Source organism: Hemiscyllium ocellatum, unplaced genomic scaffold, assembly GCF_020745735.1.
Source record: "Hemiscyllium ocellatum isolate sHemOce1 unplaced genomic scaffold, sHemOce1.pat.X.cur. scaffold_402_pat_ctg1, whole genome shotgun sequence".
NCBI classification, from domain to species: Eukaryota; Metazoa; Chordata; class Chondrichthyes; order Orectolobiformes; family Hemiscylliidae; genus Hemiscyllium; species Hemiscyllium ocellatum.
Window position 1 is genome coordinate 572187 of NW_026868839.1, and position 13701 is coordinate 585887.

At 42.5% G+C, this 13701-nt stretch overlaps 1 long non-coding RNA gene across 1 annotated transcript in view; it reads right to left on the bottom strand.

Moving 5' to 3' along the window:
• Positions 1–472: 472 nt before the first annotated feature.
• LOC132813619 (uncharacterized) overlaps positions 473–13701 on the bottom strand; it is a 50420-nt gene continuing 37191 nt past the window's right edge. The window contains exon 2 of the long non-coding RNA XR_009644110.1: positions 473–583. This is a non-coding gene — a long non-coding RNA (uncharacterized LOC132813619). The remainder of the gene's footprint in view (positions 584–13701) is intronic.

Below are 13701 nucleotides of genomic sequence, written 5' to 3' on the forward strand. Positions count from 1 at the left end.
GCCCTGTATTCTGTACCTCACCTGGTTTCTGATGTGGTAACAGTTGTATTTTCATATTCTTATTCTGCTGAGGGCCTCTCCCTGCTGTCACGCCTCTAATTTGTTATTTTAACTCAATCCATTTAAAGTAATGATCTAAATCGTTTCTCTTCCACAATGTCAACTTCTGCATTTGAAGTGAATGTCTTTCCCTCTTTTTCCACCCTGACCATGATTAAGAGCTCTGCAGTGTCAGTGATGCCAGACTTATGTAGTTTCAGTGTCAAGGAACTTGTGCACCATGCGTTATTGTTCAATTCCCAGTGTACGGCTCTCCATGTTGGACAGCATGTTTGAGCATCTTTGACATACGTCTTTGGAAATTGTTCAAAAACAGAAATTGCTGAAGAAATCGCTGTAGATGTTGCAGCATCTGTTGTAATGAATGCAGTGTTAAACATTCAGGTCTATTGACCCTCTACAAAGCTCCCAGTTTCTCAAGAAATTTTGGTATTTTTATTGCCAGTATCCATAGTTAGTAGTTTTGTGGAAAATTGTTCTCTGCCTATTCATTTCTGGAGGAGCTCAGCAGGTCTGTCAGCATCTGCAGAGACAGAGAAACGGCGTTAGCATTTCAAGCCCAGTGTGATACTTCTTCACAACTGAAAAGCATTGGAAACTTGGCTTTTTAATATCTTGCCAGAGGTGGGAGATTGTTGACAGGGAAAAGAGGGCATGGCAAAGATAAACCGGCTTTTAGCAGTGGTGAACGAGTAGATGATATAAAATTGGATTAAATTAAGATGTGAATGGGGAAAGGGGTTCTCTCTATTGAGTGCAAGATAAAGAAGACACAATCACATAAGGTCATAGGGAGGCCAGGAGGGAGAATGTTGACTATGTGGCAGTATAAAGATCTGGCCATAAATACATTTTCACTATCGAGATCATCACCTACCTTAGACAAAGGATATCAGGTGCTTGACTTCTTATTGGCACCAGTAAGCGATTCATGCTGCCTTAGTTTTGTAATAGGGAGAAAAAACAATTCACAGTATGAAGTTTGGGCGAAGTATTGTTTACCTGTCATGTTTGCTATACTTTCAAATTCGCAGTATTTATCTTTAAATTCTAGTTCTTGAAGTTAGCATTGAATGGAGTGTAGAAGGTTGAGGGATGGCATTACAGAAGTTTCTAAAATCACGAGATGTCTGAATAGCGTGAATAGCCAAGGTCTTTTACACAGGATGGGGGAGTTCAGCCAAAGTAGGCATAAGCTTAAAGTGAAAGAGGGAAAATTTACAAGGGACACAGGGGCAGTGTTTTTGCCCAGAGGGTGGTGTGGGTATGGAATGAGCTGCCAGAGGAAGAGTGGTATATGCGTGTGCAGCTAAAACATTTAGAACTCATTTGTACAAACATATGAATGGGAAACATTTCGAGGCATATGGGGGCAAATGAAAGCAGATGGGACGAGCTTAATTTGAAAAACTTGGCCAGCATGGATATTTAGAAAAGCTTCACGCAGAATCAGTGTGGTTTTGTGAACAAGAAATTATACTTTGTCCTGTAAAATCGTGCAAGGTATTTCTGGAGGTGCCTGAGAATGTAACAAGCGGACTTGATAAAGGAGATCTGGTAGACACCAGGCTTTCCAGAGTTCTTCCATAAGGTATTACTAACTAGAAGTTCTTACACAAGACAGAAGATCGTAGGATTTTGGAGAACGTATTAACATGGTATGATGATTGGTTAGCACATAGAAATCGGAGAGTCAGGATAAATGAATCTTTATGATATAGTTATACCTGTTGGAGGTCCACGGCTATCAGTGCCATGGCATCAGTTATTTACAATCTATACTGATAGTCTGAAGGAGGGAGCTGAGTGCAATATACATCCGAGTTTGAGGATGACACTGAGCATCAAAAGCAGGTTGTTATTTAATGGAGAACATTTCCAGAAAAAGAACAGTACAAAGGGATTGGAGTGTTCCTGTGTTTGAAACATAACATCAGCATGCTGATGCAGCAAGTAACTAGGTTGGTTCATTAGCCAGCTTCCAGGGATGAAAGGGTTGTGTTATTGAGAATCTCTAAAATGGTGAGGTGATTATTCTTTGGGGTTTAAATAAATGAGGAGTGATCCTGCTCAAAATTACAAGAGACAGAAGGGACTTGAGAAGGTCGATGTTGAGATGTTGTTACCATACCTGAGTGGAGTCTCGAACTCGAGGACATGAATACCGAATATGGAATATCGATTTCTATCTGAGACACAGAATGATGTCTTCTCTCAGAAGGTAGTGAATGTCTGGGAGTCCCGAACCCAGAGAGGTGTGGAGGGATACAAGAAAGTGGCGTTAGACCTGGAGTAGATCAGCCATGTTCGTATTAAATGACAGGGCAAGCTTGAGGGGCCGAATAGCCTACTCTTGTTCCAATTTATTAATTTCACATGTTATGCTTTTGCAAAGTAACTGGTTCTTTTCCCAGAGGTTGTGTTGTGTAATGTCAAATTCGGGTGAGCAGAGGATTTGTGTGAGTTAACGCTGGGTGGGGTATGGGGGCTGTATTCACAATAAATCTGGGTCTGTAACACGACCCATATCTGGAACAGATGTCGCCGAGAGGGGAAGCCTGGAAACAGGGATGGAGGGTGAGTGTCACTTCCAGACCCAGCCTCGATTTTCCAAGTATATTTCCAAAACTGCACCGAACCATCGGAGTGGCCTTGATCTGCCCCTGTGTAACAAGTCTCAAGGGCTGAATGGAACATCAGAACACAGGGCTGAGGGACACGAGTGGGCCATTCTGCCTTTGACACTACTCCACCAGTAAATAAAGTCGTGGCTCATCTCATTGTGGTCCCAGCTAGACTTTTCTCTCCATGCACCATTATCCCTGATTCACATGTCTATGGAAAATCAGACAAAGCATGCTTCGATATAATATAAAGATTCAACCACCCATCTTCTGGGAAAGAGAATTCCCACTTGAATGAATTCCCACTTTCTGATTTTTTTCTCACTCCAGTTGTGACTGAGGATGGAGGGTATCACTCTTTCCTTTTCTAGTCCCACTCCTCCACTGCTCACAACAAACTTTCAATGTAACCAGGTTGGGTGATTTGGCCGATGATAAAAGTCTCAGACTGGGTCAGGTTCAGTGATAAGAACAAATCAGGCAGATTTCTTTAGTCAGCCACAACTTACTAACAGAGGGATATGTTGGATCTGTGTGTAGCACTGCTGCCTCACATCACCAAGGAGCTGGGTTCAATTCCAACCTCGGGCGACCCTGTATGCGGAGTATGAACATTCTCCCCATGCCTGTGTGGGTGCTCTCCCATTGCTCCAGTTTCCTGCCACAGTCCAAAGATGTGCAGTTTAAAGTGGATTGCCCATAGTGCGCAGGGAAGTGTAGGTTAGATTGGTTAGTTATGGGACATGCAGGGTTACATGGATAAGATTGGGGCACGTCCAGGTGGGATGCTGTTTGGTGGGTAAGTGTGTACTTAATAGACGGAATGCCCTGTCTCCACACTGTATAGGTTCTATGACAATGACAATAAATTTGGACTTTACAAACACCCAGTGGGTACATACTAATCCACACTTATCTAGGTCATGTCTGTTACAATCTCATTCCAACAGTAACCTGTTAAAGCCTTTATAATATAAGCCTTTCACCCCAGGAATACGTGAAATGAAATATCTCTGAGCTGCTTCCAATGTAATTATATCCTTTCTCAGATAAGGAGACACAAAAGACAAATCTCACACTCAGATCATAATGCTTATAATTGTTTTCTCAAAGTGTTGTGAGTCTTTGGAACACTTTTCCCCACAGACCATAGCAGGCAGAGATATTGAATATTTTTGAGGCACAGATGTAAGGTTCATAAATAACAACAGAGTCAAGGATTACCGAGGAATGGGCAGCAATGTGCAGTGTGGGGGGAAATGTAGACAGTGGTATCAAATAACACAGCTTCAGAACCTCCAGGAATATAATGCAAAATGAAATGACAATATCGATAAAATGTTAAGGGGAATACAAGATCCAGAAGGTCTGCTTTTCTGGGTTCTGCATCAACACACGGGCAAAGTGGTTCTCTAACCTATCCCATCGCAGCCATTTACTTAAATTCCAACACTAAAAGAGTGATAGAATCTTTACTAATCCCGATTTGTCAAAGGGAAATGACAAAACATGGGGAAAGGATCGAGTACTCCCCACAAGTGTTGCACCCGTCAGAAGAATCGAGCATACTGAGGCGACATCTGCAACCCTTTCTGCTCGTTCGATGGACCAAGTTGCTCACCAGGCCTTGGTCACTGAGTTCATGAAGTTACGTGAAATGATTGAAGCCATGATTGAAGAACAGTTCAGCCGTGGCTAGAGCCGCTCTCAGCTGTGCTTCAAAAACATAAGCAGCAATTTGACAGCCTTGGAAACAGAACAGACTATGTCAAGAGCCGAACTGCAGTGGCAGAGACCGTGATCGATTCCTCTCGGGAGAGGATCCTCGTCCTTGAAAAACAGGTCTGCACCTTAACTGAACAAGATGACGACCTCGAGAACAGGGGCAGGATGAAGAATATTCACATCGTCGGTTTGCTGGAGCGGACAGAAGGTGGTCAGCTGGTGAGTTTTTTCAAGAACTGGCTGCAGTGATTCCTTCACTTCGAAACTGAGGAGGGACGGGTGAAGACTGAGACAGTTCATCCAGTTACGGCACGGAAGTCAGACTCAGACCAACGCCTTCATCCTGTCCTTGCGCAGTTACATAGTTATGGGGACAAACAAAGACTAATGGAAGCTTTCAGAACCTGGGGAAAGATCCGATGGGTTTAATTCACGAGAGCTCCAGGATTATGTTCTTTCAGGACTTTTCAGCAGCGGTGATTCAGGAAAGAAAATATTTTGCTGAGATCAAGAGAAGAGTAAGGGAACTCTGGATTCAGTATTCCTTACGCTACCCAGCGGTGCACCGTATTGATTTCAGTGGATTCACGAACTCGTCTGACTGTCCAGAGAAAGCGAAAATTTTATGGACATTTTAAAGTAAGCTGGATATTTAAATAATCATATTTCTCCTAAAGACATTTTGTTGATTTTTCTGGTATTAAGCAGTATTAAATTATAGTCGTGACTGGGTTGAGTACTCATTTTTAACTTCTTCATTAGTATTACTACTCTTTTTCTCTTTCTTTGCTTGTGTTTGGGGTGCAGCTCAAGATGGAGGGAGTTACAAAAGTAGTTGTCATGTCTAAGTGCCGACCGAAGGGCAGTTCTAGCCCGATTTTTGTTGTTAATTGCCCAGGATCCGATATTGGTAGCACAAGATAAAGTTTTGAGATATGTTAGCGTCCCCAGTAGGCGGTAAATTCCCCAATCGAGTGTGATTGGCATTTTGGATTTTATTTCATTCTTTGTTTTTTTAATGTGTTTAGCTTTGGAAAGTTTTAAGACCTTTTTAGTTGTACTAGTTTTAGGTGGTACAGTTTTTAGGCTCAATGAGTCTTTTTTTTCATTAATCATCAGCGATGTGTAATTCGATGTGAAACTCTAGAGTTAAAATGTTGCTACAATGAGTTATGGATAATGATGTGCTGAAATGTTGTACCTGGAACATTAAGGGGAGCCATCTGCCAGTCAAGAGGAAAAATGTACTTTCTAGTCTTCAAAAAGAGAGGGTGAATGTTGTCCAATAGCAGGAGATGCACCTTGATGGCAAGGAACATTTGGCGTTAAAGCAGGGCGGTTTGCTCGTTTTTTTCTCTCGTCTTTTAATACAAGGAGTAGGGGAGAAGCCATCCTAGTGAAGAAGAATCTTCCATTTAAATTACTAGATTGCATTAGACACTCACGGGAGGATCATCAGCCCCAAAGTCTTGAACTATGGGAAGTAATACAGTATTTTGAATGCTTATTGCCCCCCCGGTGCACCATCTTAAAATCCTGGTAGATGCATTTTCCAAATTCAGTTATCTTACATCGTGGCACATAACTGTAGAAGGAGGTTTCAACTGTCTTATGGACCCACGGTGGACAGAGTGTCCAAATGTCCCCCAATACCCTCGTTATAATGTAAACAATTAGTTCTCTAGCAGAATTAGAGCTGATGGAAGTCTGGAGGCAGATCTACCTCACAAGTAGGGATTTTAGTTTCTCCTTTAAGCCGCATAAATGGCACACGAGGGTTGATCTCTTCCCCATCCCTGCAACAATCTTAGATTCGGTGGCATCCTACACCATTGGGAATATTATCCCAACATTCCTGCCCCAGAAGTAAGATAGAAGTAACATAAGATTATGGTGTATGCAGATGAGGGTCTTATGTTTTTGTCAAATCCCACAGTTTCAGCAGCTCACGTGATGCAATGCATTAATTCGCTTATCACCTTTTCGGGCTATAAGATTAATTTTACAAAGTTTGTGTCCATCCCTATGGGAGGTCCAGGGAAATACCTGATGTTGAAGGCAAATCCTGGTTTCCTTTTAAATGGTCACGAGAGTGGTTTACCTGTTTTAGTATATTCATTACATCCGTCTTTGATCATTTATTTAACGTGAACTATGTTCATTTGTTTGACAAAATTAAACAAGACCTTCAAAGCTGGGATGCACTTCCAATATCCTGGCTAGGTCGGATAGCTGTTCTTCCAATGAATGTCCTTCCTTATTTGCTATACCCCGTGTGCATGCTTCCTTTGATGTTTCCCAGACAGATATTTAGGAGACGTAATGGCAGGTTTAGCTCTTTTATTTGGCACCAGAAGCGACTCTTTATCAAGCTAACCAAATTATAACTACCCAACAGGTTGTGGGGAGTAGATGTCCCAGATTAAAAGCTATCAATTAAGCTCTTTTTTTATCCTATGTTAGTGTCTGGGCCACTGAGGACTCGGTGTTAATACGGTTAGATATTGAACCCTCTCAGACAAAGTGAACCCTTATTAGTCTGTTGTTCTTAGGCAAAATGACAACATTTATGGAGTATTGACATAACCCAATAATTATCAATAAAGTTAAAGCATGAATGCAAATATGTCAGGTCGAGGGCAATATCGCCAAAACTATGCTGCTTACCCCTATAATTGGTATAACGAGTTGTCAACCGGGGATAATGGATTCCATGTTTAAATTGTGGGAAGCCAGCGATTAACTTGCTTGAGTGATTTAGAATTAATAGAACCCCTACAGTGTGGAAACAAGCCCTTGGGCGCAACAAGTCGACTTCGATCCACACAGACCCATTCCCCTAGTATCCTATATTTACCCTTACTAATGCTCCAACCTACATATCCCTGAACACTATGGGTGATTTATCAATAGCCAATTCATCTAACCTGCACATCTTTGGATCCTGGTGCTGTGAGGCCACAGTGCTAAATACTGAGCCACCACGTGTTATTTGAGGGAGAAAGAATGACATTATTTGATCAAATAACTCGTAAGTATGGACTACCTAGTAGAGACCTCTTCTGGTTTTTTTATCCAGATCAGTGATTTGATTTTAAAAAAATACACGTTTAACAGACTCTCACAGATCGGATAGAGAGAAATGGGTGCTTATTGCTTAGAATATACTCTCTGCCAGTACTCTTTATCATTAGTTGGAGTGTGTCCCCTCAGACGAGACTGTGCAGCTTTGTAATGTCTGCGAGAGAGAGATATGGGGGTTCAGAATACCTCAGAGAGATGGGACGATATTTGCGAACATTCTCAAAGGATTTTGATCTGTAATAGGACCTATTCCATACAGTTGACAATTCTTCATAGGGTCTATCTGACACCAGATTGACCTTTAAAATGTGAAGTCGGATTATCTTCAGCCTGTCGTAAATGCAGAATGACTACAGGTACTCTTACTCATTGCTTGTTGTCCTGCTACAGACTTCAAATATATTGGAGCACTGTGGTAGCTGTGATAGAGTAGATATTGGGGACTGAATTGGAGATGGACCCAGTTTTTCTTTTCCTGGGCCTGCTCAGGGTACCTTACGCAGATGCACATGATGAAAAAAATATATTCTTACTTTCTGTGTTGGGAAACATGTTCTGTTGTGTTGGATGTCTGAAAACCCTGGGTCTGTTGTGTCATCGTAAGTTCTTCATGGAGAATATCCCTTTGGACTTTCTCACCAGTATGATGCATCAAAAATACAGAGATTTATATAAGACATGGCAGCCCTTTTTGGATTACCACAATGCAGGTTTATCTATCACATTAAGAAGGGCTTTTATATAGCCATGACGATATTGTCTAATGAATCTAATATCCAGCAAGGAACAATTATGAACTTTAAAATGCGTATCAGTTAATGCTCTTGAAGAACGAGAGCTATTGTTTTGTTATGCTGAACTGTACTATTTATTCATTACTTATTGTTTATTTTTGTTTTTCTTCTGTCCATTTTGTGTTTTTAACTTGTTTTGTAAGTACATGCACATGAGTGTAATTTTGTTCAGTTATTTGAATTGTGTTGTTATTGGGTTATTATAATATAAAAAATCTCTTTTCAATAAGATAACTTTTTAAAAAAATAAACTGCTAACATTGATAGAATAGAGACCCAAAGAACTCTCATTGGAGAGACCACTCATGCTGGTTTACCCTGAGGGTCACCACATCTCGGGTGATGGGGTGAGGTTGAGGTTGAGAGAGCGTCCCCTTCATGGTAACCTCTGTCAGTGTGAGGAACTGAACCTGCGCTGTTGGCCTCCCTCTACATCACAAACTTGCCGTCCAACTAACTTAGTGGGAGACTGTGCAACTGTCACAGACAGAAACAGTCACAGGGAAAGGGCAAGAGAAACTTTCATAACAATGAAAATGGTGCAATTCAAATAACGGTCAAGATAACGGCTGAGAGTAAATACGTTCTCTGCTCGAAATTATATTTTATAACAAGACGTGTTAAGAAGCTGTCTTTGATTTAATATCATTAAGGTGAGTCAAGTGAAATAACCAGAATTACTAAGTGTGATTGGACATCTATAACCATAAAATAAGTGTAGATTTTTTGTTTGGTCTGTGTAAAGCATGCTGACTGTCGTATGAAAGTATAAAGCAGATGGAATATATTGTTAGGACAGTGCGTTCCATGGGAAATGCCCTCGAACAGGCACTTGAAGAAAACTGGGGTAAAAGTACCGGAGTGCCGTCTGGTCAATCATGATGGGTGGGAGAATCGGGTTGGTATTGAATGAGAGGGACACCATGGGGTGGGATGGGTAGCTAATGAGGTGAGTTCGATAAGATAGCACCACGAAACTAGCTCAGCTTTGTACAGACAATCCCTCTGTCACACTGAACGACAATGAAACTGAGACAAATTACTGTTTTATACAGCTCAATGTGTCGAAGACTCTGCTGTCCTCCCTCCCAGTTACGAAGCTGCAGGACAAATGCTCATTCAAAACTCTCCATCGCCTGAACTCATACTAATATACCATTCACTCATAATTATTCATTATACCGACCCGTGTTGCATGATACTATCAAAATATCTTAATATCAGCATTCTGGAAACAGTGAACATATCTTTCCATGACATTTTTTCTCAGTCTCCCCCTCCCTGTCTCTATCCCAAAACACACCTATTTACATTCATATGGTTCTACAGACGGAAACAGGCCCTTCTGCCCAGCTGTTCCATGCCGAACAAAATGTCCATCCACACTCATCCAATTTCTCTGCCCTTGCTCTGTATCCTTTTATATTTTCCTATCTGTGTACTTGTTCAAATGCCTTTTCAATGTTGTTATTGTATGCACCTCAACCACATCCAGTGGCAGCTCAGTCCATATGTGTACCATACTCTGTGTAAAAAAGTTGCCCCTACGGGTTAATTTTTATTTCATTTCTCTCGAAGCATTGATGGATTTCCTCTCGTCCTCGAATCCCCAACCTTGCCAAAAAAAATGAAGTATTCACCCCGATGCATGACTCTCATAATTTGATAAGATCTAAACTTCCTGTTGTGGTTCTGTTCGCCGAGCTGGGAATTGATGTTTCAGATATTTCGTCCCCTGTCTAGGTGACATCCTCAGTGCTTGGGGGTCTTCTGTGAAGCGCTTCTGTGATGTTTCCTCCGGCATTTATAATAGTTTGTCCCAGTCTATGTTAGTATAATTAAAATTGCCTATTATGACAATCCTATTGCTCCTGCAAGCCTCCCCAGCCTCCCTGCATATTTGTTTCTCTAATTCCCATTGATTATTTGGAGGCTTATAATGCAACCACTATAACAGCACCAACCCGCTCTTACTTCTGTGCACCCTCCACAAAACCTCACTCAACATTATCTCAGTTATTTCATCTTTAAATACTGGAGTGGTATGCGCCTGAATCGGAACTATTTGCATTGAAACTGTTTCAATTTACATCTCTCCCTTCCAGTGATGTTCCCTCATCAAGGTGCAATGGAGATATAAAGCTGTAAATGGATGGGAGCTACACATCCTGTCACTGCCAGCATTGGCTGCAAGTTTCCCCTCACTGGGCAGTGATCTAACACAGTGTTACCGAACAATGCAAAAGCCTGAGGTTATATATGAATGAACCAGTGTGGTCTGCACAGCTCCCTATGCTGGACATTTGGCAAATGATTATGGATCAAGCATTGGTGTGGGTTGCACAGAATTCCACTCTGGACATTGCTGGGTTGCATTCAGCAGTTCGCTAGCTGGATCTACACAGTGCTCCATACTGAACGTACAATGGATGGGCTGGCTATGTGAGTTGGATTGCAATTGTGAAAGAACTAAACATCTGGCAATGCCATTATTTTGTGTTTTCATTCTTGTGATTCGTTCCTTCAAATCCTGACTCATCTGATTAGACCCGATCCTCTGGATGAGTGATGGTGACTGTTGCTACGGCATCTGTTTCTGCAACGTGACCAACAAATGGAGCAGAGGCTGCAGAGAGGGGAGTCTCTGTAAAATGGAATGAGGGAATCACTATCAGATCAGCTGTGCTCTGAGTGAATGGTGGGTCAGGATTGTGTGGACTCATGAATGCAACTTATTCATCTATTTCTGTTTGCAACAGGCAAACTCCCCTTCTCTGCCAGTGCCCAAAGCTGGTGGGGAGTGAATCACCTCCTGCTGTCCCTGCGTAACAGGATCCTGTGGTCTCACAAGCCTCCAGATTTCCCAGTGCCAGCCTCGAGCAGTTGAGTGACTCCCTCTTGTTCCTGTGTCCCAGTCTTGAGCAGTTGCGTGACTCCCTCCTGTTTCTGTTTCCCAGTCTCGAGCAGTTGAACGATTGGCTCCTGTCCCTGAGTCCCAGTCTCGAGCAGTTGAATGACACCCTCCTGTTCCTGTGTCCCAGTCTCGAGCAGTTGAGTGACTCCCTCATGTTCCTGAGTCCCACTCTCGAGGAGTTGAATGACTGCCTCCTATTCTTGCGTCCCAGTCTCGAGCAGTTGAATGACTGCCTCCTCTTCCTGTGTCCCAGTCTTGAGCAGTTGAATGACTGCCTCCTGTTCCTTGTCCCAGTCTCGAGCAGTTGAGTGACTCCCTCATGTTCCTGAGTCCCACTCTCGAGCAGTTGAGTGACTCCCTCCTGTTCCTGTGTCCTAGTCTCGAGAAGTTGAGTGACTGCCTCCTGTTCCTGTGTCACAGTCTTGAGCAACTGAGTGATGCCTCCTGATTCAAAGTTTGTGAAAATAGATGTCCTCCTCTTGCTACTGACTAACAGGCTCCAATCGCTCTGTGCTCACCTGCTGCTCCTGTGGAATGGACTTGAGGGACTGAATGGTCGCTTCACATTCTTTACAGCTTCTCTTGACTAAAAGCCTTTCGCCTGTTTCTGTAAAATACCATCAAAATCTGAATGACGTAGTTTTGTATTTGACTCTCAGTAATTGAGCAAACAAGCTGACTGACAGAATTCAGAACCTGAATAGCCTCTTCCTGTTCCTGTGTTATACACTCAAGAGTCAACAGAGTCTCAGTGATGTACAACACGGAAAAAGACCCTTCGATCCAGTCGTCCATTCTGACCAAATATCCTAAATTAATCTCGTCCCCCTTGCCAGCACTTGGCCCATATCCCTCTAAACCCTTCCCATGCACGTACCCATTCAAATGCTTTTTAAATGGTGTAACTGTGCCTGCCTCCACCACCTCTTTTGGTGTTCAGTCCATAAACACAGCAGTCTCTCTTTGAAAGTGTTGTGCCTCCTTTCCCTTTATAAATCTTTTCCCTCTAACTTAAACCTTTGTCCTGTAATTTTCGACTCGCCTATCCTGGTGTAAAGATATTGACTGTTTACCTTATCTATGCCCGTCATGATTTTATAAACCTCTTTAAGGTCACCCCTCAGCCTCAACACTTGAAAATAGTCCCAGCCTATTCAAACTCTCCCTGTAACTCTAACCCTCCAACACCTGCAACATTCTTTTAAATCTCTTCTGCACCCTTTCAAGTTTGACAACATCTTTCCGACAGCAGGGAGACCAGAATTAAAGGCAATATTACAAAAGTAGCCAAACCAATGTCCTGTACAGATGCAACATTTCATGCAAGCGCATAGACGCAAAGCACGCACCAATAAAGGGAAGATCACCAAGTGCCTTCTTCACTACACTATCTACCTGTGACGGCATTTTCAAGGAATGGAGAACCTGCACCACAGGGTGACACAGTAGCTCAGTGGCTTGCATTGCTACCTCAGAGCTCAGCGATCTGGGTTTAATTCTATCCATGAATGACTGCCTGTGTGGAGTTTTCACATTCTCCCCGTGTCTGTGTGTGTTTCTTCCAGGTGCCATGTTTTCCTGCCACAGTTCAAAGATATAGAGGCAAGTGGGAATTGGCCATGCTAAATTGCCCCAAGTACCCAGGAATGTGTGGGCGAGGTGGATTAGCAATGGGAAATGCAGGCTCAGAGGGACAGGGTAGGGGTTTCTTCAGTAGGATACTGTTTAGAGGGTTGGTGTGGCCTCGATGGGCCGAATAGCCTGTTTCGTCACGGTGGGGATTCTATAATTTCAATGGAGTTCTCTTTGATTGACAACTTTTGACAGAACCCTACTTCATGCCTTGCCCTGATTTGTCTTGCCAAAATGCAACACTTCACATTTATCTAAATTTAACTCCATCTGCCACCCCTCGGCTCAACTAATCAAGTTTCCACTTTGTTCAGAGATATCATTTTTCACTGTCGATTACACCACCAAATTTGGTATTATCTACAAGCTTACAGACTATACTTCATATACTCAAATGCAAATTTTTTTTGTGACAAGAGGCAGTGAACTCACTATTGACCTTTGTGGCACACCACTGGTCACAGGTCTCCAAGTTCAATGAACAAATATCCAGTGTCAAGCCCTGTCTCCGATGTTCAAGAAAATGTTGGATCTAAATGGCGAGCTCTCCCAGGATCCCAGGCAGTCTGATATTGCTAACCTGTCTACCATGTAGAACATGTTGGTTTTCATACTGAATTCCCTAAAGACAACATCCACTTTCCTGCCTTGATCAATCGTCTTCATCACTTCTTCAAAACTTTCCACCGAGTCAGTGAGACGTGATCTCCAATGTACAAAGCCCTCTTCTGTCCTTGTCTTTCCAAATGCATATACATCCTTTCCCTCAAGATCCCCTTCAACAATTTAGTCACCATTGACGTCAGACTCACCAGTCTATAGTGACCTGGTTTTTCCTTCCTTTCTTAAATGATGACACTATGTTAGC